This window comes from Macaca fascicularis, chromosome 2 (genome assembly GCF_037993035.2).
Source record: "Macaca fascicularis isolate 582-1 chromosome 2, T2T-MFA8v1.1".
Taxonomy (NCBI): domain Eukaryota; kingdom Metazoa; phylum Chordata; class Mammalia; order Primates; family Cercopithecidae; genus Macaca; species Macaca fascicularis.
This window is the reverse complement of record NC_088376.1, coordinates 52,935,944-52,958,707: the sequence shown is the minus strand read 5'-3', so window position 1 is coordinate 52,958,707 and position 22,764 is coordinate 52,935,944. Positions and strand designations below refer to the sequence as shown.

The following is a 22,764-nucleotide window of genomic DNA, read 5'->3' as shown; positions in this document are numbered from 1 at the left end:
ACCCAGCTTGCTGTCTGCCTACTTGTTTGAACATCTTTGGGGAAATACCAGAATTGGAAGTTAATGTACTGAAGAAGCTACCATCAGAACATTATTCACTAAGTGAGAAAACCTGAAAATAATCAGAAAGATCTGGCTGCAGGCATTGATGCCAGACAAATATAGAGCCTGCTTCTCACTTCCCTGGAGGTCACAGGCTAGGCCATCCATGACACATTTGGGAAATTAGGGAAATAAACTCTGATGGACCAAACAGTCTTGTGTTGTACCACTCAAACCCAGAAGGGTGTAGAGCTAAAAGGTGCTCTGAATACCTAAGGATGCCCCCAACACTAACCTCAGTTAAATGTATATGACAGGGGTGTCCGATCTTTTGGTTTCCCTGGGCCACATTGAAAGAAGTAGAATTGTCTTGGACCACACATAAAATACACTAACTCTAACAATAGCTACTGAGCTAAAAAAATAATAATAAAATCACAAAAAACCCTCATAATGTTTTAAGAATATTTATAAATTTATGTTGGGCTGCATTCAAAAGGTCTCATAATGTTTTAAGAAAGTTGATACATTTGTGTTGGGCCACATTCAAAGCCATCCTGGGCCCCATGTGGCCTGTGGGCCACAAGTTGGACAAGCTTGATCTATGGACAAGGCACAGACCTTATCTGTCCTAGATCTAGTGCTGGACTAGATGCCATTCCATCTCTCTTTGTCCCTCTTTGTCTTCTCCTCCTTCCCTCCCCTCTCTCTCCCCCTTCCCCCTTCCTACACAGCAGATTGAAATAGAGAAGTAAGGGCTGGGTCAGAAGTAGGTGTTAGACGATTTTCATGGTGTCCTGCAAAAGAATAAAGCAAAGTCTTGGCCCCTATCAATTAAAAGGCATTTTGAGGAGCCACTTTCTGGCTTGAGTAGGAGGTGGGTAAGGGACTGAAAGTAAGTCTCACAATGATATATTTGTTTAGGTGACTTCCTCTTTCCTAGGTTATGGGCATCTTGAAGGCAGGAGCCACATCTTAAGATTGACTTTTAAAACAACATGTATTTTTATTTTCCAATTGTGAAAGAAATACATACTCATTGTAAAAAAAACTGAAACACATTTTTTAAAATCTCATTTTACACCTAGCTTTTAGAATGGTGTCTGGAACATAACAGGCACTCAATAAAACTGTGTTGGAGAGGGAGGAAGAAGGGAAAGTGACATCAATCTCCTCATTAAAATGCACATAATTCAGCAGTGGCCATGTGGGGGACAGTGAGTCAGGAGGTGCTAAAGATGCACTGTGTGGTACAGGAGCACAGGTTGCCTGCAGCTCTGGCTGCTGCCTCTAATCTCAGAGGTTTATCGGGGATAGATGTGAATTTACCAGACAACAAGGACCTGGGATTACTTAGCTGGAAAAAAGAAGCCTTGGAAACAATTTAAAATTAGTATGGTAATAGTATTTCCATTATACAAAGTCATACATGCTTCTGAGAGACAAATGGAAAAATGTGAATGAATCCCCTAGAGTTCCAGTCCTGTTGATATTTTGCCACATTCTCTCCAAGCACGTTTTCTAGATGTTACGCTTTTGTCATTGTTCTTTTCTGTCACTGGGATCATGCTCAATCCATGAGGGGTCATGGCCCATCTGTGGTCATGAAACCTATGTGGTGGGTCTAACTAGCATGGAAAAAGACAAATTGGAAGAGCATATAAAATGCTAAAATGTACTGTCCCCAGGATAGGCAAGCATTGTCTCATGCAACCTTTGTTTCAGTGATAAAATATGTATGGGTGTCCTGGGTCAAGATGCAAAAACAACCATTTACCCTGGTTGTGGTCAAAAGGTTTGAGAAACAGTGTACAATATTTCTTTCTGCTTGTTCCCCTGACTAATTTAATTTTAAAAATGCTTATGTACTATTGCATTTTAATGACAATATCATTGTTAGTAGTCTAATAAGTCATTAAGTTGATGTACTGTAACTTACCTAACACTTCCCCTCTTGCTGGGCACTTATTTCATTTCACAATTATAAATAATATGGAAATAAAAAATATTTTTACACAGTTTTTTTCCACTTATAAAACTAGATTCCAAAAAATGAAATGATTATATCAAAAGATATCATTTTCTATGTAACAGAGATGAAATTTAATAGGCTACATAACTGGGAAATGCAGTTTATAAATTTCTTTCCTTTCTGTAACTGAATTTAACTAGCTCCTACTTCCCTGTTTCTCCTCATTAGCAGAAAACTTAATCTCATCACTTCGAGATAAATTAGTCCCTCTGGTTTAAAATTCTGTTTGTTCTTGGTAATTACTCCATCAATTTAGGATTCTTGCTCCTCTCTGCAGCTTTCCCAGGTGAAGCCCTCAGATGGGTGCAAATCTGGTCCAAAGTTACCTACTGGCCTTGCTAACCTCCCCTGTGTGTACCTGGTTCTACCAGTTCTTGGGCATCACTCCATTCCTGTTTCATCATTTCTGCCAGTCATTGGCAATCCAGTCTACACAGTCTGCCTTCTCCTGGCCCTGCCCAAGACTTCTCTAGCCTGCTGACCTTAGCTGCACTGCTGTCCCCCTCCTGGGAGCACAGAAGCTCTCAGCTATTTCCCTTGACCCATCCAGGGAGTATAGGATGCTGTGAAGCTAGCCACGGTTCATCTGCTTCAGTATCTCCACAGCTATCACTACTCTGACATTCAGGTGCATGGATTTTCCACAATGCTTGCTCCCTTCCAGGCTTCTCCTGGGAAGCCAGGGAATGGTATCTTCTGCTGTAGGATCCTTGTAAATTTATCTGAAGGATTTTCATTTCCCCAGGTTGTGCCAGCCATGGAGGTGTATAGCTTGCCTCTCCCTTTAAGAAAGTGACTTGCCATTCCGATGCAAGAATGTCATTAGCTGACAGGCCCCAGCTATGTGTTTCTTCAGGTTCTTCCTCAGCTTTTGAGCTGAGGCCACACTCTTCCCAGGCAGGGCCCAGTCAACAATTGAGCAGAGCAGGGATCCTCAGGTATTGCTATTTCTGCCCAACAAAGAACTCCTCTAAGAGGCTTTCTTGGCTCCAGAGTTCCCAGGAGTGGGCAGAGACAGTCAGATCTGGATTGCAGTTGTAGACAGTCCCTGCTCAACCCTCCCCTTTCATCTATTGCAGGCGCCCTGCCCTGACACTTATCTCACCCCATAAACTTCTTGCACTCCTAACTCCATCCCAAGGGCCCAAGTGACACAAAGGCCCTTTTCCCCAGAGCCATGGGCCCTATGCCCCTTCCCAGAAACTATCCGCATTTAAACCTTGATTACTTCACTTGAATTCTCCCTTTGCGATTAGTCAAGGATATGTTTCCCTTTGGTGAGAAAGTGGATTTGACCTCATCTCCCCTTCATATGCCATAAATCCCTGCTTCCATCGCTGCCAGGCACTCACCTCACCGAGCATCTCTGCATGCTGGGCAAGTGCTGGGGACTTTCCCTCATTTTCAGAGTCTTTGGAACCGCCATCTCCATTCTACAGATGTAGGATATTAGATTCAAAGTCCCTGAGGTCCTATGTAGATCGTTCCTGAAGAACAAGTGCAAAGTGAAGCACAGAGAACCCAGCTAGTGGGAAGGAGCTCTGATTTTGTCTTTATTTATTTATTTATTTACTTATTTATTTATTTATTTATTTTGCTTGCATTCACCTAGCCATTAGCTGGCTAGTGGTATGTAATTTACATGACTATTAACTGTAATATTAAGAGAAAATGAATTTCTAAAGCTTCATAGAGTCATGAGAGCTCCTGATGGAACATTTCTTCAGGGCAGCCCAGAAAGTACTGCTTATAAAAGGTCTCGGGGAAATGCTAATCATCATAATAACTTTGATAAAATGTCTGAAAAGATGTGGTTTACATGGGACACAAAGGAGTTTAATCCATGTTTGAGTTAATGAATGAATTTTTATATATAGAATATAGGATATAGAAAATTTAATAACAAAGTAAAGAAGCTCAAAGGTTTTCACCTGGCCCAGTATCTGTGACTTCTATAACTACGAGATGAGGATGTTCGCGATGGACTGAGATATACTAGTATTAAGTAAACCCCAAGGAATTCTCGGAAACTGGTTCTTTTGTGCAGATGACCTATCAGTTGTAGAGGAAACTGAAGGGAAACAAAGCAGACAGTCTTGGGCTAGGAACACAGAGCTGGTATTCATGGGTCGAAGCAGGTCTCTCTGAGGCCAGGCTGTGCACACAACAGCTGTTTATGGTCTAAGCAGCATTCAGCTGGTGACATGCATCCTAGAACAGTCCTTCTCAAAATTTAATGTGCATACAAATTAAAGGGGCATCTTGTTAATAAACAGATTCTGATTCTGTAGGTCTGGGTCAGGGGCCTGAGACTCTACATTTCAATAAGCTCTAAGGTGATGCCATGGACACTGCTAGTTCATTGGCCATAGCTTGAGTTCCAAAGGATACAGAATATGCTCAGACAGCTTCATGCTTAATGCCAGAGGCACAGACACTGTTTGAATAATTTATTCCCCCCCATCCCCAGCCCTCACTTTCAAAGATTCCTTTGGAGTTTCTTGTTAAGGAAAGTCACCAAGAAGCAAACATAAGCCCCTCATAGCCTACTGCTGCATTGTTTCTGTGAAACCATCATCTCTCCCAGCCTAAGACAAATATTTCCTAAGTAGGAGATATAAGCCCACAAAACTATTTTATTTGATAGAAAGGCATGGTATTAAATGACCTTGAATCAATAAGGATATTACTTCCTTTCCAGTTCTCTTTCCGTCCTCCTAAGTATGTCAAAGAGAAAGTCTCTGTTAGGTGCTAGTATCTCTTTGAATGCTTGCTCTTCTCCTTGTGATTGGTTGCTAACAACAGAAAACCCAGCTAAAAATGCCCTAAATAAATGAAATAGCCTAGAGGGTGGAGGAGGTGCTCAGGCTGGTCATCTCATCTGGCTCTGGAGCCTCCGAAATATTGGCCTTACTCTTGGGCTAGAAGTAACTCTTCCAATTGGCTGTGGCAGCTCCAGGCCTTGCACTTATACTCAACATTGGCTAACAGATATTTTGAACTCCTAAATAAAGAAGGTTAGTTGTTTAAGAGACATCACCTGCTACTCAGTTCCTGTGGGTTGTAGTCTGGTGGATTCTCATCCTAGACTGGATTAGAATCACATGGAAGTTTTAACAAAGCAAATGTCTGGGTTCCACCCTCCAAAGACTATAGATGGTTTCCCGTGGGGTCTGTGTGTTAGCATTTTTTAAAAGCTTCACAGGCTATTCTAACATATAGCCAAAGTGAGAACCACTGTTGAGACCTCTGAGAAATTATTGTGAAATGCAAATGAACAGGAATTTAGTTTGGCCCCATTGCTGCGGCCATCTTGTAATTGAGCAGTTTAGCTTCAAAACACATTTTTCAAACTTTTTTCCCCCTTTTTCTCTTTTCTCCCTAGTCTCAAGATGTAACCTTGAAGTAAACTGCAAAAACCTCTTTTTTTCTTCTTAGTCTTAAAATATAGCCTTGAAGTATACTTTGCTTCACATCTCTCCATCTCCCAACATACACTCTTACACCATGCACATTTATCTAACTACATGCTTGTTATGAAGATTCAAGGGTAATCTTGTGACAAACCAGGCACAGAGAGCTAGCTGTGAAATTCCAGAGATGATCTCAAGGTGATTAGTCTACAACACAGCCACCGCTGAGATGACACCAGCACATGCTCCAGGTGGACCATGACTCAAGACAGCCACCAGAACAAGGCACACAGGCCTCACACCCAGCACCACCCCCACGTGCCACCCTCTCCAACTTCTTCTTTTAAGCCCCTCTCCCCAGTCTAAAGTTTGAAATGTTTATTTTAAGGAATGAGCCTGGCCATTTCCCCAACAGCTAGCTTTTGGAATAAAGTCACTTTCCTTTCACTGCATCTCGTCTTTGTTCATTTGGCTTTACAAGCAGTGATCAGCCGAGTTTGCTTTTGGTTACAATCTCAAAAATTATAACTTGTCTTATGTATCTATTATCAATCCAGTTAAGAAGAATTTAAAGATGTGCACTGCTGTTCAGAGACCAAAGGGGCAAAGGCATTATTTTAGTAAATACAATACATTTAGGAAATACTGTTTTCCAAGTAGTGTTTGCATAATAAATTTACAAGGACAATTAAAAATGCAAGATGTTAATGTTAGATTATGATATGTCTTATGCGTGCTTTGGAAAAAAATGTGTGCACTAAAGCTTAGGGTATTTAATAGCTATTTTTAAAAGTTAATGTACATTTTCTTATATTCTTGTTGATATAAAAATATTAACCTAGGGGTGTACAGCTTCAAACTTCAGATGCTCATCTGTTCCAGATTTAGCTAAGTGTTTGAAGATGAGTATAGTCACTGAGATCTAGAGTTATCATGGTTTCAACATATAATCACCATCAAATGCATGTGAAAGATCATATATTTGTACATGGGTGATTTTATGCTGCTTATGGCATTTATAAAATAAGGTACCTCACTCTTCACTATTCAATAGTATGATCAATGCAACAATACCACAATACTAATGGGGTTGCTAATCTACTTCCATATTTCCTCCACGTGAAATTTTACTGGTAGCTTTGGTCTTCCTTTTGTGTCATAGGAGTGTTGACATTTTTAATCCAACTACCTTGTAGCATAAATGAATGTTAACAAAGGTACTTTGAGTTTCTCTGTAAGAGTTAAGGGTGAAATGCCAAGAAAGGCTCACAATATGGAAGTAATCCCGGCAAGGATAGAATGAAACTCCTGCAATTCTGAAAGGTGCCTGATTTGCTAAGAAGGTTCCTAAAATGGCTCTGGTGCTGGACGAAGAATGAACAATTTGTTGTAGATGAATAGAAGAGAATGTGTGACCATCATTTGCCCTATTTTCCCATCCTGCTCACATTTTTAATTCAACAAATGCTTATCAAGCAGCAATATGTGCCAAGCCCAGACACTGAGGTAATGAATGCAAGCATAGAGATCTCCACTGGAGGCCCAAGTCAGGTCAGAAGACAAGACTTTGCATCTAACTAGACAGCTCTTAGGGGAATGAGGTTGACATCCAGTTCAAGGAGGACTAAATGTGCCATAAATAGACATGGTTACTCTAACACAGAAGGCCTACTGGGGATCATGACAAGCGAGTAAATCTTAGTTTGGAAGGATAAAGGTCCTTTAGAGGGTGTCAGAGTAATTTTTCTCCTGGAGTGAATTCATGTATCTGGACTACCTCTGCTCCAGCCCCCAAGACCTTGACTCACATTTTTTCTCCTCTCCTTGCCCTTCTGACCACCACCACTCCTCATGCCATCCCCTGGCACAACCTTTGCCTACCGTCACTAAACCACCATCTGCTCCTGACCGCTTGTCCTATCTGGACCTTATTGCAGGAGCCCATATCCTTGGTATGACCCTCAAAATTTATATCATTATTACAAGCCATTAACATTGACACTTTAATATTCCAGAATCATCTCTGAATTTTACTTTTATATTCCATACTGAAAAAAAAGCTTCGCCTAGAAATTTTGCTTAAAGTGTAAATAGAAAGATAATTCATAATTTAAGTCATTAGTATTTCTTAACACAACTGTAATAAGTTCTTGTAAGATCCTATGCCAAGATGCCCAAACACTTGGATTTTGAGCTAACAAATAATATGACTATACGGTATCAACAATATTTATACTACAGAGGGAGAAGGGTATATTATATAACCTTATTTCAAATGGTAAAACAAGTGTCTGAGCCTGGCATCATTTCAAGTGTGAGAGCAAGCATTGGTGCTTGCTAACTAGTCAAGTTGTGTACATGTTTCAAGCGAGTGCTACTTTTATTCCAGGCTTGCTTTTTGACAAGTGTCCATTTAAATGTATGTCTTAATTTGATTTTTTTTTCTTTGCTACTTACCAAAAACAATGCTCTTGAACGCCATTACAGAAAGAGTGAGGCCTGACATGTTCTCCCTTTAATTTGTCAGTATTGATGATTTTATGCTTAGACCTGCGTGCAGAGAAAACAAAGGGAGAAAGTCATGCAAAACAAATTATTACCTGCCAAACTCTTTTTTTTTTTTAATTTAACATTAGAGATTATAGCCCCAACAAATGGATTTTTTTCCTTCACTACTTAAAAGCACTCTCTTCTGATTGATATTTAATGCTTACAGTGACCACACGGGACATGTATTGTTTGCAGCCATGTAAGCTGCCTTCATTTAAAGGGTTCAATATAAAAGCCCAGAAGGATGATTCATTTATTTAGTTGCCTTTGGTCAAGACTGAAACAGTTCCTGGGCACTTTAAAGGAATATTGATCATTCAGCCCACTATGCTATTTGCAGAAAGGCAGATGAAACCACTTTGTGCCTTTCATAAAAATCCTTTCAATTATAGTTGAAAGAGCTTTATTTACACCCGCCAATGCTGCCTTTTATGTCTCTGCTTTACTTTCTGCAGAGATAATCTTTGTTCCATCATGTCTTTTAAAAGTGTAGCTCACAGTGACTAATGATAAAACTCATGAGGAAATATGGGACTCCACGGGGGACAGTTTCAGTTCCTTCTTGAGATTGTCATTAGGGCTGTTCCCAAATACTCCACACACATGGTAGGATTTCACCTCTGCCCACAGGAGGTTAGGAGTGGTCATAGGACTTGCTCTGACAGAGAGGGGTACATGGAAGTGATGTGTGTCACTTCCAGACAGGCTTAAAAGCCAGTGTGTACATGGCCATATTCTCTTTTCCCACTGCTGTGACAACCTGCCATGGTCTAGAGAGCAGTTTCTTCAGCCCGAGTCCCAGAGAGAAGACATAAAGCAGTGGAGCAAAGCTCCTGCTGGCAGTTGATGGACAATGGCACAATTGTACACCTTTGCTGTTTCAAACCATCAAGATTTAGGGGCCAAGTCCCAAGGAGAAACTGTCTTGTAAGTGTCGATTAGAAGGAAAATTTCTTTAGAAGTCACAATAACCACATGAGAGCATTGTCTTTTATATAAATTGAATAAATAAGCTAAAATTCTGTATTTATATAATGATTGACCCAGTCCCTTCTCCCTCCCAGCATTATTTTTATTTTTAAATAGGAAAAATCATGTGACCTTTTGGGACACAAACTGCCGTTGCCACTTTCATTTTGAGATGTATTTCTTTAACGGCAATTTTATTACTAAAGAACATGTGCCCCCCGCAAAAGAAATGACCATCAGAGGGAACAGGCAACCTACAGAATGGAAGAAAATATTTGCAATCTACCCATCTGACAAAGGGCTAATATCCAGAATGTACAAAGAACTTAAACAAATTTACAAGAAAAAAACAAACCCATCAAAAAGTGGGCAAAGGATATGAACAGACACTTCTCAAAGGAAGACATTTATGCAGCCAACAGACACATGAGAAAAGGCTCATCATCACGGATCATCAGAGAAACGTGAATCAAAACCACAATGAGATACCATCTCACACCAGTTAGAATGGCAATCATTAAAAAGTCAGGAAACAACAGATGCTGGAGAGGATGTGGAGAAATAGGAACACTTTTGCACTGCTAGTGGGAGTGTAAACTAGTTCAACCATTGTGGAAGACAGTGTGGCGATTCCTCAAGGATCTAGAACTAGAAATACCATTTGACCCAGCAATACCATTACTGGGTATATACCCAAAGGATTATAAATCATGCTACTATAAAGACACATGCATGTATGTGTTTATTGTGGCACTATTCATAATAGTAAATACTTGGAATCAACCCAAATGTCCATCAGTGACAGACTAGATTAAGAAAATGTGGCACATATACACCATGGAATACTATGCAACCATAAAAAAGGAGGAGTTCACGTCCTTTGCAGGGACATGGATGCAGCTGGAAACCATCATTCTGAGCAAACTATTACAAGGACAGAAAGCCAAACACCACATGTTCTCACTCATAGGTGGGAATTGCACAATGAGAACACATGGACACAGGGTGGGGAACATCACACCCTGGGGCCTGCCATGGGGTGGGGTGAGGGGGGAGGGATAGCATTAGGATAAATACCTAATGTAAATGATGAGTTAATGGATACAGCTAACCAGCATGGCACATGTATACCTATCTAACAAACCTGCACATCGTGCACATGTTCCCTAGAACTTAAAGTATAATTTTTTTAAAAAAAGAACATGTGCCCCTGAAAAAGCCACTTAATTTCTCTAGGCCTCAGTTCCCCTACACATGGAGGAGGAAGGAATTGGAGTAGACATACCAGACTTCCTTCCTGTGGTCTCCTACAATATGTTAGCTCATTCGGGCTTTTAAAACAACATACCATAAACCAGGTATCTTATAAACAACAGAAATTTATTTCTCATAGCTCTGGACACTGGGGAGTGTAAAGCCAAGGCACAGGCAGTTTCAGTGTCTGGTGAGAGCTGCTTCCTCACAGACAGCTATCTTCTCCTTGTAACCTCTCATGGCTGAAGGGGCGAGGATCACTACAGACTCTTTCATAAGGGCACTAATCCCATCCATGAGGGCCCCACCTTTGTGACCTAATCACCTCCCAAAGGGCCCGCCTCCTAATACCATCACCTTGGGAGTTAGGATTTCCACACAGGAATTTTGGAGGAACATAAACACTCAGTTAAGCAGTAGCATTCTGTGTTTAATATGTAGTTCACAGAAATTAATAGAAAATCAAATGAAACTTAAAACTCAAATCTTTTAGCTCTTCTTCCAGTTCCTGAAAAGTGTTATTAAAGCTTATAGCAATTTTGTTATGAGACTATATCTTCCTGTGAGAGAGAAGCCTAAAGTGAAAAAAGGAGAATTTTCGAAGAAATGAAAGAGTTTAGGAAAATTTTGGTTTTGATTTGTTGTTATTGTTGTTGTTCATTGGGGTGTGTGTGTGTGTGTGTGTGTGTGTGTGTGTGTGTGTGTGTGATGGAGTATCTCTCTGTTGCCCAGGCTGGAGTGCAGAGGCATGACCTAGGCTCACTGCTACCTCCGCCTACAGGGTTCAAGCAATTCTCCTGCCTCAGCTTCCCAAGTCGCTGGGATTATAGGTGCCCACCACCATGCTCGGCTAATTTTTTGTAGTTTTTCAGTAGAGACGGGGTTTTGCCATGTTGGCCAGGCTGGTCTTGAACCCCTGACCTCAGGTGATTCACCCACACTGGCCTCCCAAAGTGCTGGGATTACAGGCATGAGCCACTGTGCCTAGCTTTGTTTTGTTTTTTTAAATGAACTTTTGATTGAAGTATACACCTACATATGAAAAAATGCACAAATCAAAAGTGAAGAGCTTGGTGAATTTTCTCAAAGTGAAATACATTCTTATAACCAGCACCCCGAACAAGAAACAACATAATCAGCACCTAGAAACCCTCCTCACACCACCCCTTGACACAAAGGCTGTCACTATGCTGACTTTCTCTAGGCTGACTTCTAATGGCAGAGATTAGTTTTGCTACTTTTTAACTTCATTGTTGAATATCAGATGTACTCTTGCATCTTCCTTCTTTAGTTAACAATGGATTTATCCATATTTTTGCATGAAATCACAGTTTGGTCCTTGTCATTGCTATACAATATTCTGCTATGTGACTTTATTAAAATTTAGTCACTCTACCGTGATGAACACTGGGATGTTTTCAGGTCCGGGCTACTATTAATAGTAGACATTTTAAATATTTGGTTAATATTTTGTCCCCTACATTTTCAAATTGAGGGTTCGGGGGTAGATATCTTTAGACCTAAGTAAGAGGACCTAGCTCTGTGGCAAAGATTGCATGTTGGAGTATCTCCCTAGGGTTGAAGGAGAGAAAGCAGTTCTAAAGTCCCAGGCAGGAAAAGGAGAGAGGAGAAAAGGAGAAAAGGAGGGAGGAAAAGAAGGAAAGGGAGAAGCAGCAGCAGCTCTGTGGAGCCAGAGGATTCAGTACTGGTAAATTCTGCTCCTTCTAGCTAGGAGATGCCATTGTCCTTCTAGTTTAATCCTTTGAACCAGCGAGCTATACTGTGTGGAATTCCCTACGAAGCATTTTTCTGGAGCATCATTGTTACGTCAATGTAGCGAGTCAGCAAAGATGGTAGATGCTTAGAAGGAAAAATTTTTTTTAGACTTGCTATTGAAAGTTGAAGTAATTGGGCCAGGTGCAGTGGTTCACACTTGTAGTCCTAGCACTTTGGGAGGCCAAGGTGGGCAGATCACTTGAGGCCAGGAGTTCGAGACCAACCTGGGCAACATGGTGAAACCCCTTTTCTACTAAAAATACAAAAATTAGCCAGGTGTAGTAGCATGTGCCTGTAATTCCACCTGCTCAAGAGGCTGAGGCATGAGAATTGCTTGAAACTGGGAGGTAGAGGTTGCAGTGAGCCAAGATCATGCCACTGCACTCCAGCCTGGGTGACGCAGTGAGACTCCGTCAAAAAAATAAAAAATAAAGAAAGAAAAAGAAAGAAAGAAAGAAAGAAAGAAAGAAAGAAAGAAAGAAAGAAAGAAAGAAAGAAAGAAAGAAAGAAAATTGAAGTAATCTTGAGCACAAATACAGTATGTCAATTACTAAATGAAAATTGCATTAAAATTCATAATGGAGAGGGAGAGTGAGCAATTGCCAGTTCACCTGCTCCCATTTTTGACAGATCTTGAAACATCCCCCATCCCCAACTTTGACTGTGTAATCCTATTTAAAAAATAGCAACTGATCCTTAAGCATGACTTTGCCCTCTTCTTTTCTTTATAAAACCATGAAATTAGGAGAAAATAAATAAGAGGTCGTATACCCATAAGCTTGTCAGTTCAAACAGTAATACTTGTTTTTATTACTGAATGTGGGGCTTTTTTTTTTCTTTGCCTTCTAGAATGCCAAAGCCTGCTGTCATATAACCCATACATTTCACCCTGAATATCCAATATCCAGCCCCTCCCTTCAGTTGTGTTTCTCTTTATGCATGTTTTGGTGAGTTAACCCACTAGTTATTGGCCGGAAGAAAGCAGTTGAGTTGTTTAGATAATGTAACTTGTTCACACACACACACACACACACAAAAGCCGAACTCTAAAATATTTAAAAAGGTTTATTCTGAGCCAAATCTGAGTGACCATAACCCAGGGCATAGTCCCAAGAGGTCTTGAGACCATGTTTCCAAGGTGGTTGGGTTACAGCTTGGTTTTATACATTTTAGGGAGACAGAAGTTACAGGTGAAAACATAAATCAACAAATCAATACATATAAGGTATACACTGGTTCAGCCTGGAAAAGTGGGGCATCTCAAAGGTGGCGAAGGAAGGTGGTGCTTACAGGTCGTTGGTGGATTCAAGGATTTTCTGATTGGCAATTAGTTGAAAGAGTTCAGCTTTGCCTAAATGGTTGAAGTCAGCAGAAAGAAATGTTTAAGTTAAGATAAGGGGGAAAGGTGGTTGTGGAAGCCAATGTTCTTGCTATGTAGATGAAGCCTCTGAATAGCAGGCTTCAGAGACAGTAGATGGTAAAGCCTCTTTTCAAACCCTAAAAGTTATCAGACTCTCAGGCAAATCTCTCCTGGATCAGGAAAAGACCTAGAAAGGGAAGGAGGTTCTCTACAGAATGCAAATTTCTCTCTCAAGCAACAGCTTTGAGGACCATTTCAAAATATGTGAATGAAATATATTTTGGGGTAAAATACTTTGATTTCCTTCAGAGTCTGCTATCTACCATGTGATACTGTACCTGAGGGAGGTGTGAATTTGGTTTTGTATTGCCACAGAGAGTCTGTGTTGTCAGTCTTATGATCTCTGTTTTAATGTTAATCCCAGTTAGTTGTGCCTAAACTCCCGGCAAAGGGAGGGAGTTATAACATATCTCCCTTCCCCTCATAGCCTGAACTAGCTTTTCAGGTTTCTTTGGGACTCCCTTGGCCAAGAAGGAGGTCCATTCAGTCTGTTGGAAGCCTTAGATTTTTTTTTGTTGTTGTTGTTATATCTGCCTATTAACATTGACCAAAAAAGAGCCAAACTCTGTAAAATATTTAAAGAAATTTATTCTGAGCCGAATATGAGTGACCATGGCCCAGGGCACCATCCCAAGACATGTGCCCTGGGTCATGGTCACTCATATTTGGCTCAGAATAAATCTCTTTAAATATTTTACAGAGTTTGGCTTTTTTTCAATCAACAAACTTAGTGAATACTTAATATACATTCTCTCTAATCCTCCGCACAATTTTGGGTGTTATCATCTCTGTTTTGCAAATGAGAAAACTGAGGCTCAGTGAGGTTAAGACCTGTGTTTATAAGACTCAAGATCATTATTTAGATATGTCCTTGTCTTTCATCTTTCCACCTGGAATATGTGTGTGCTGAGACTTACATTCTCAACGCAAAGTTATAGAGATGTATTAAATGGTGCCTGGTACCCTTAGAGTACTCATTCTTATTGGGAGGTTATTTTGCCCCCCAGGGGATATTTTGCAATGTCTGAAGACAACTGAAATGAGGAAGGTACTATTAGCATCTACTGGATAGAGGTCAGGAATGATGTCAAATATCTTCCAACACACTGGCAGCCCCACACAGCAAAGAATTACTCATCCCAGAATGTCAATAGTGCCAAGCTTGAGAAACCTGCCTTGCAGTGTGTTTGTGCATCATAATGGTGTTTATTAAGCCTAGGAGAGTGTTGAATTGTATTTGAAGGTGGCAATGAGGAATAGTTGAAAATATATCAGGAATCAGAAGTTCTGTGTTCTAGTTCCAGATCCAGGACTAACAAAACCTCAATTTCCCTGTGAGTAAACTGGTGACAATAGTATCTGTATTATCTACTTATTAATTCATCAAATTTTTATGTATTACCTTCTATGCATGAGGCAGTACTCTAGAAATGGAGTGTGCAACAAGGAAGAAAACAGGCATCATCTCTGCCTTCACGTAGCTTAGCGGAAAACAGATAAGTAGAACTATGGGGTACTGTGGAGCACTCTGGTAACCTAGCAAAGAGACACCTAATTTAGTATTGTATAGTCAGAGAAGTAACCTCTTAGCTGACAATCAGGAAAAAGAAGTTAGGCAAGCAAAGGAGAAGGAGAAAAAGTAGAGGATAGGACAGTGTTCACAAAAGCACAGGTGAGAAAGAGCATAGAACAATCCAGGAACTGAAAAAATACACAGTATGACCAGACAGTAGAATGTGAAGGGAGGAAAGAGATGTGCCCGGGGAGGAAAGCAAAGGTCACCTCTTGGGGGGTTTTGTGGGTCAGCCTAAGGAGGATGGAGGCAAAGGGAAAAAAAAGGAAAGATTTTAAAAGCAGGGAGCTGGCGTGATCAGATTTGAGTTTTAGAAAACCATTTAGGCTTCAAGGTGGAGAATGGATTCTAGAGCCTGTGAGACCAGTTGGAAGTTTGTTACTGCTATCTCAGCAAGAGGTCATGGTAGCCCACAACTCAGGTAGAGGCAATGGGATAGATAGAAGCGAATGCATATGAAAGAAGTTCAATCAATTCTTACTGCTGAGGTGTTGACAATGTTGACAAGATATCCCTGTCTTAGAGCAGCAGAGTTTCCAGAACAAGGGATGACTGCCACTGCTGTGTCTGAAAGCTGGACGTATCTCCAGTCCACGCATCAGGTTGGATTCTGTGCAGGCCTGTGTCTTTGCCTCATTAGAGTGAAGTTTTGTGCTGTCTGAATAGCAGGACCTAGGTCACATGTCCCCACTCAAGCTGCAAGGGATGTTGGTAAAGTGAGTCTCTGGCATCTCCTTGAGAAGAATGCCCTAAACTTAGAAAGGATGCTTCAAGAAGAAAGGCAAATATGCCCCTACAGTAGACATGGAGAGTGATTTGCTGGAACCTATTTAGAAAGCAAACCTGAAAATACCTTACAAATTAAAAACATTCTTTCTCCTAAAAACCCCACTTCTTGGAATCTATGCCCTAGAAGTAAAATTATCCATACTTAAGAACATATGTGCATTGAGATATTATAGCATTGTTCTTTGGGCAAAAATTTAGTAAGAAAGTGGATGTCTTTCAATGAGAAAGAGTTGAGTAAATTGTGCTGCATCTGTGCCACTAAATATGTACTCAACCTAAAAAAAAACTGAGTTGGAGTTAAACCCAGTTGGGACTGGGACTCTGAAAATCTGAGAGGGACATGCTGAGCCACTTAAAAAAAAATCTCCTCATATGTAACATAGATCTTGATGTGTACCATCTCTCTAGGAATGAGGTGAGAGGGGTCTTCTTAGTAACACTGGCTCATCTCTCGTCCTCATTCAACACTCTGGTCCAGATTCAGATTGCTGCAAGTCTAGCTCATAACTGCTGTTTCACTTAGGAACACATGCTACCCAAGTAGAGTGGCCCACCGATGATCTCAAAGTTACTAAGCTTCAGTTTACTCAGCTTCCCATGGAAGTCTGGCTCCTGGTCTTGAATCTATTCTCCATCACAACTGGGCCAAATGGGCTCTGTGACTCAGCCCCATCCTTGCAGGAAGCAAAGTAGCAGAGAAGCACCTGAAATAAATTCCTGTATCTGAGCTAAAAACGCCTCTTCCTAGAATTCCTGGGTAAAAGCTTAATTGTATAATAACAGCTTGGTGGTCTGTCTCAATCTGCTCAGGCTACAGCAACAAAATACCATAGAGTGGGTAGTTGATACAACAGATATTTATTTCTCACAGTTCTGGTGGCTGGAAGTCTAAGATCAAGGTGCAGACAGATTCAGTTCCTGGTGAGGGCCCTCTTCCCTGTTTGCACATGGTTGTCCTCACATGGTGGGGGTGGGGAGTGTGCTCTGGTTTCTTCCCCTTTTTATAAGGGCACTAATCCTATCATGGGGAATCTGCCTTTGTGGCCTCATCTAAACCTATCTACCAAAGGCTACGTCTTCAAATACTATCACATTGAAGGATAGAGCTTCAACATGTGAATTTGGAGGACACAAATATTTATATCTCTGAGGCATTACAGCATGGTCATTAAGAAGACAGGCTCTGGAGCCAGACTAAATCCTGGTTCTGCCACTCACCAGCCATGTGACCTTGGGCCAATTACTTAGCCTTTGTGTGCGCCAGTCTCCTCATATATAAAATGGGATAGGAACAGTACTATCTCATAAGGTTGTTATGAGGCTAGGTTAGTTAACACATAATACATCTATAGAGCATGTCTCAGACATACAAAGAGCTCAATAAATGTTATCATCATCATTCCCTTCTGGATCCAGGTATGACTCAAATTAATCTCTTCTCAGAATACTCAACCTGCAGGTAACCCAGCAGCTTTCTTTCTCTCCCAGCCTTTGGTAGAAACTCCCAGTTTAAAAACTAAACAAAGCTGTATTTATTATACAAACAATATTACAGTAATGGGGATTTATAAAGGACGTGGCTGAAATTCCTGGGGGTGGGAGAGCGAGGGAGGGATTTTAGAAGTTCACTACAGCCACCCCAGTTCGGAGGGTGCTCTACCCCAGTAGCGTTCTGTACTTGCAATGTTGCTATTTTCCATTTTCTAAAGCTTTATTTAACCATTGTAATTTGTGGCTTTCTCCACGACTAAGTATAGAGCAAAACATAATAATGCAAACTGGCTCATGCTGAGCTGAAATGAGTAGTGTTCTCTCACCAAATCCTCTTGTGAGCTTTAATAACTTCTTTAATTTCTCTGTTATTTTCCAATATTGTATACCTATTCCAGAAGTACTCATTTTGTCTTTCCTAAACCAGCTTTCCTCTGCTGGGAAAATGACCAAATTATTCGACTCCTGTCCTCCTTCCACACCTCTAGTTTTTGGTTTTTCAGCTTCCATTCTGGGGTTTACAACCAATTTAGCAGTTGTTGATCATGGTGAAAGTGTATAACTGAGTCAGTACTGGAGATGAAATGACTTGTCAGAACAGTTCATGAGAGGGAAATCATTTTCAGGACAAGGGGAGAGAGAATGGGCAAGACTGTACATATGCATTGTACTTGCTTGTGGGTAATGGAGTGGACTCCAATGTAGAGCGAACTTGGGTCATTTTCTTTGATCCCCTGACACACTATTCCTTTTTTAAAAAATTAAAGATAGTCTCTAACAGAAGGTAGGGAAGTTTCTTGTCTAGATTGAGTTGTGGAGACTACATTTAGACTATAAGCTCTTAGAAATAGCAAAATATTAATGCGGAGTTTGTCATGGGAACTCAGAAAATATGAATTAAAATCTAGAGACAGAAAGAAAGAACCATGCTTAAAAAAGATAGTGGGTTGATCAGTGACTACTTACGGCTGCTCTCACAGATTACGTGTAGTAGCCATGTCCTTTTCTGTATTTAGATTTTCCTACCAAAAGATGACTGACTATGTGGACGTTTCAGAGTGCCAATATGAGTAGGGTGAGTAACTTGAGCTGAAGTTTAGGATGAAAGGAGCAGGAGAAACCTGGCTCCTTGCTGGGATGCACAGGGCTTTGGAGTACCTTCCAGGAGAGTCTGAGATGCCCCTCTACCCACACTCCTGCCAGACCCAATTGCTTACATTTCCTTGAGCACTCTGTGTGCTTCAGCTCCTCTGTGCCTGAAGCATCTCTCCTTTGCACTTACTGCTCCCACCCAAACCCAATTCAAATAATGCCAAGTCTTCTCCAGCTAGAATTAATCCCTCCTCCCCTGCATTCTCATAGCCTGTCTTATCCTGCTCAGTTCTAATGATGCTCCTAAAAGCAGACCCTGAGTAAAGGATTTGGGTATGAGAATTTATTCAGGAGAAGATCCCAGGAAACACTGTGAGGGAGTAGGAAGTGAGACCAAGAATGGAGAAAAAGCCAAAAAAAGAGTGCTTTAATGTGCAGATTACTGCTCTGAGCAAAGAGGGCTCAGCACCATTGGGAATGCTCTGACAGTCTGAGTGGAACATGCTCAGTGTCCTACTGAAGAGCAAGGAATTTGCCACCTTCATCGGTGGTGAGTTGTTCTGGAGACTAAATCTCTGGCACTTACAATCTGCCTATAAGGCACTGAGCTGCTCTAAAGCTAAAGAATGCCTTCAGGTCAAAAAATGCTAGAAGCGATAGCCTTTAGGGGACTTCCCACCTGTGAAGGGAAGGGGGTGGTTAAGGGGATTGGAATTTGACAAGGACATCCTGCTATAACGATTGCCTTTGAAGGCAGAGAACAAACTTTACTCATCTTTATATATCCAAAGTATTCAACCTGCAGCCTTATCCCAAGTAGGTGCTTAATAACTTAAATAAGTGAGGTTGGTTCACACTTAACACATCTGATGAACCAATGGTACATTCAACACGTATATTTTGAAATGCCTATTATGTGCCAGAGAGTTCTCAAACAAGCCTTGTCTCTGTTCTTCAGGAGCTGACAGTCTCACAGCAAAGTCAAGCAATCAGCAAATAATTACAATGTGGGGGGACAGGTATATTAACCCATCTTGTCAATGTATGTTTCACCCCTTGATACTACCACTATAGCACAAAACCTATCATTTAATTTTCAGCAGATTAGATTTTTATTTTCAAAGAAAGGAGAGTTTATTTCTCCTATAGAGGATAGGAACAGGTATAATATTGATGACATTGTTTTTGGTACGATTTCTGGGTTAATGAACATGGATTTGAAATAGCCTACTGTTGACTGGAAGCCTTACTGATAACATAAACAGTTGATTAACATGTATTTTGTATATGGTATATATTATATACTGTATTCTTACAAATAAGCTAGAGAAAATAAAATTTTATCAATAAAATTTTATTAAGATAGAGAAAACACATTTAATATATATTTATAGTACATTATTATACTGTATTTATTAATACCATAAGTTTATGTTATCTGTTTATAAGATGAATTATCTGTCTGAAGCAGTGGGCAAACAGAGCTGCAGACCTCAATCTTATACCAAGTGATTCAACTTTTTTGTAATGTCATGACCTCTCTGTGCTTCTTGGGGACACTTCCAGTATCTCTAGTGGCACTTCATACGAGTCCCATGGTATTATTCAAGATTTACAGTATGCACTCAACAAAATGAAAAATATGTGACAACCAGAAAAGATCACTTTTTTACTGTAATACACAATTTACTGGAAAGGTGAACTGCTCACGTAGAGATGATTAGCATCACATGATGTTTTAAGTGGACACACGCAACACTTGTGCTCACCATGACAGCAATAGGAAATGGCAATGAAATTATTACAGTAGTATAGTATGTGCTACAATTAATTTTATGTAGTTATAATTTAATACTGCATCTTTTTGTTTGCTTACATTTCTCCTGACTAAAAATGACATCATGTACAGTCTATGTAAGTTTTGATAAATTTTAATATTTTATAATATATTTATGTATATTTTATAGTAATACATGACAAAATATACTAGTATCTACATATATTTTATGCATTCATACCATGCCTAACTTTTTCTTAATTTTAAAAATATTTCTAGGCTACAGAATTCATCTGCAAGTTTCTTCAAATTGTTGCAAACCTCCAAAAAATTGTCCAATATATTTAGTGAAAAAAATTTATGTATAAGTGGACCCCTGCAATTCAAACACATATTGTTCAAGGATCAGCTGTACCTTACCTACTGAGAAGCAAAAATAAGAATTACATCCAACACTTCCTCAGAAACTAGGCAAGCAAGAATAAAATAAATTGTTGAGTGTTGAGAGAAAAAACTGCCAAACCAAAATTCTTTACCCTGCAAAATTATCTTTTAAAAGTGAAAGAGAAATAAAGGCTTTCTCAGAGAAACAAAAACTAAGGGAATCTGTTATCAGTAGACATGTCTTACAAGAAATGTTAAAAATAAGTTCTTCAGAGAGAAGGAAAATAATGTAAGTCAGAAACTGGGATCTACCTGAAGAAAAGAAGAACTTCAGAGAAGAAATAAGTGAAAGTAAAATGAACATTTTATTTTTCTTACTCTTTTTTTTTCTTCTTCTTCCTTTTTTTTTTAATTTGAGACGGAGTCTCACTCTGTCCCCAGGCTGGAGTTCAGTGGTGTGATCTCGGCTCACTGCAATCTCCACCCCCTGAGTTCAAGCGAGTCTCCTGCCTCAGACTCCTGAGTAGCCGGGACTACAGGCACCCGCCACCACGCGTGACTAATTTTTTTTTTTTTTTTTTTTTTTTTTTTTTTTTTTTTTTTGTATTTTTAGTAGAGACAGGGTTTCACAATGTTGGCCAGGATGGTCTCCACCTTTTGACCTGGTGATCCGCCTGCCTCGGCTTCCCAAATGCTGGGATTACAGGTGTAAGCCAACTTGCCCAGCCTATTTTTCTTATTCACAATTGATCTAACAGTTAGTTCAAAATAATAACAGCAACAATGTGTTCAATTATATGCCAATATATAAGTAAAATGACAGCAGTGGGCCGGGCGCAGTGGCTCACGCCTGTAATCTCAGCACTTTGGGAGGCCGAGGCGGGCAGATCATGAGGTCAGGAGATCGAGACCATCCTGGCTAACGTGGTGAAACCCCATGTCTACTAAAAATACAAAAAATTAGTCAGGCGTGGTAGCGGGCATGTGTAGTCCCAGCTACTCGGGAGCCTGAGGCAGGAGAATGGCGTAAACCCGGGAAGCGGAGCTTGCAGTGAACCGAGATTGCTGCCACTGCACTGTGCAGCCCCGGCGACAGAGCAAGACTCCGTCTCAAAAAAAAAAAAAAAAAAAAAAAGACAGCAGTGATACAAGAGGCAGGACGGAAGAATTACAAGTATTTTGTTATTATAAAATATTAAAATTCAAAAATTAGCCAGGCATGATGATGCATGCCTGTAGTCCCAGGTACTTAGGAAGCTGAGGCAGGAGGATTGATTGAGTCTGGGAGGTTAGTGGAAGTTGTAGTAAGCCATGATTGCACCACTGAACTCCAGCCTGGGTGACAGAACGAGACCCTTTCTCAAAAACAAAAATAGTTATTCACACTATCCATGAATTGGTATAATGTTATTTGATAAAAGTATAATGTATATGCTAAGAAGGGGAAAAATAGAATTATATACAACGCTCAATTAAAGCCATAAGAGGTAGAAAAGAGAGGAAGATAAAAATAGAAACAAAGAACAAGAGAAATTAATAAAAAATTGTAATAAATATGGTAGATATAATCACTTTAAATGTCAATGGTCTACCTACACTAACTGAAAGACAAAGATCCTTAGAGTGGATAGAAAAAAGGACCCAAGTATATGTTGCCTGTAAGAAACTCACTTAAAATATAAAGATACATGTAGATTAGAAGTAAATAGAGAAAGATAAACCATGCTAACACTAATCAAAAGAAGGAGGAGTTGCTGTATTAACTTCAGAAGGAGCAGACTTCAGAGCAAGGAAAGGTATTAGGGATAAAAAGGGGCACTGCATAATGATAAAAGGATCAATACTTCACAAAGACATAATGATCTTTAATGTGTATGTGTCTAACAACCAAATGTCAAATACCTGAGGCAAAAACTGATAGAAATGCAAGAGAAATAGATGAGTCTGCTATTGTAGTTGGAAACCTTAACACCCATCTATCAGAAGTGGACAAATCAAGCAGGTAGAAAATTAGTAAGGATATAGTTGAACTCAACATCACCATGAATCAATGGGATATAATGGACATCTACAGACTACAGTCATGCGTCACTTAACAATGGGATTATGTTCTGAGAAATATATCGTTAGGCAATTTCATCACTGTGCAAACATCATAGAGTATACTTACGCAAACATAGATGGTACAGCCTACTATACCCC

The 22,764-nt window shown here is 40.1% G+C and overlaps 1 long non-coding RNA gene across 1 annotated transcript in view; it reads right to left on the bottom strand.

The window, feature by feature from the left end:
• Positions 1-22,764, bottom strand: part of LOC123571881 (uncharacterized) — a 56,395-nt gene that overhangs the window by 19,162 nt on the left and 14,469 nt on the right. The window contains exon 2 of the long non-coding RNA XR_006696177.1: positions 7,945-8,037. This is a non-coding gene — a long non-coding RNA (uncharacterized lncRNA). The remainder of the gene's footprint in view (positions 1-7,944; positions 8,038-22,764) is intronic.